At 31.5% G+C, this 276-nt stretch overlaps 1 protein-coding gene across 1 annotated transcript in view; it reads right to left on the bottom strand.

Annotated features, from left to right (window-relative positions):
* LOC119588952 overlaps window positions 1-276 on the bottom strand; it is an 18,590-nt gene that overhangs the window by 16,965 nt on the left and 1,349 nt on the right. The gene's annotated exons all lie outside the window — the stretch shown is intronic.

The raw sequence follows: 276 nt of genomic DNA, 5'->3' as shown, positions 1-276 counted from the left end.
AATGGTTTACGGTCTAATCCTGTGATTGTAACAAGCATTTCCTTTATTACAGGGGTGTTGTTTATCATGTATTATACGCTTTATGTATTTCTATTATGGTTTCGTTTATTTTGCTGCATGTTACAGCGTTTAAATAGTTCTGATTTGTTTATGAACCACTATTTTGTGTAGTCCTTTTATGCTTTATCTTTTAGGTTCGTTTTTTATAGCACTGATGAAACGTTTGATATAAAGATATTCACTAAAGCCTTCTCTCTCCTTTTCATTATATGCGTG

Source organism: Penaeus monodon, chromosome 24 (genome assembly GCF_015228065.2).
Source record: "Penaeus monodon isolate SGIC_2016 chromosome 24, NSTDA_Pmon_1, whole genome shotgun sequence".
NCBI lineage: Eukaryota > Metazoa > Arthropoda > Malacostraca > Decapoda > Penaeidae > Penaeus > Penaeus monodon.
Note: the sequence above shows the minus strand (reverse complement) of the source record. Positions and strands in the feature narration are given on the sequence as shown.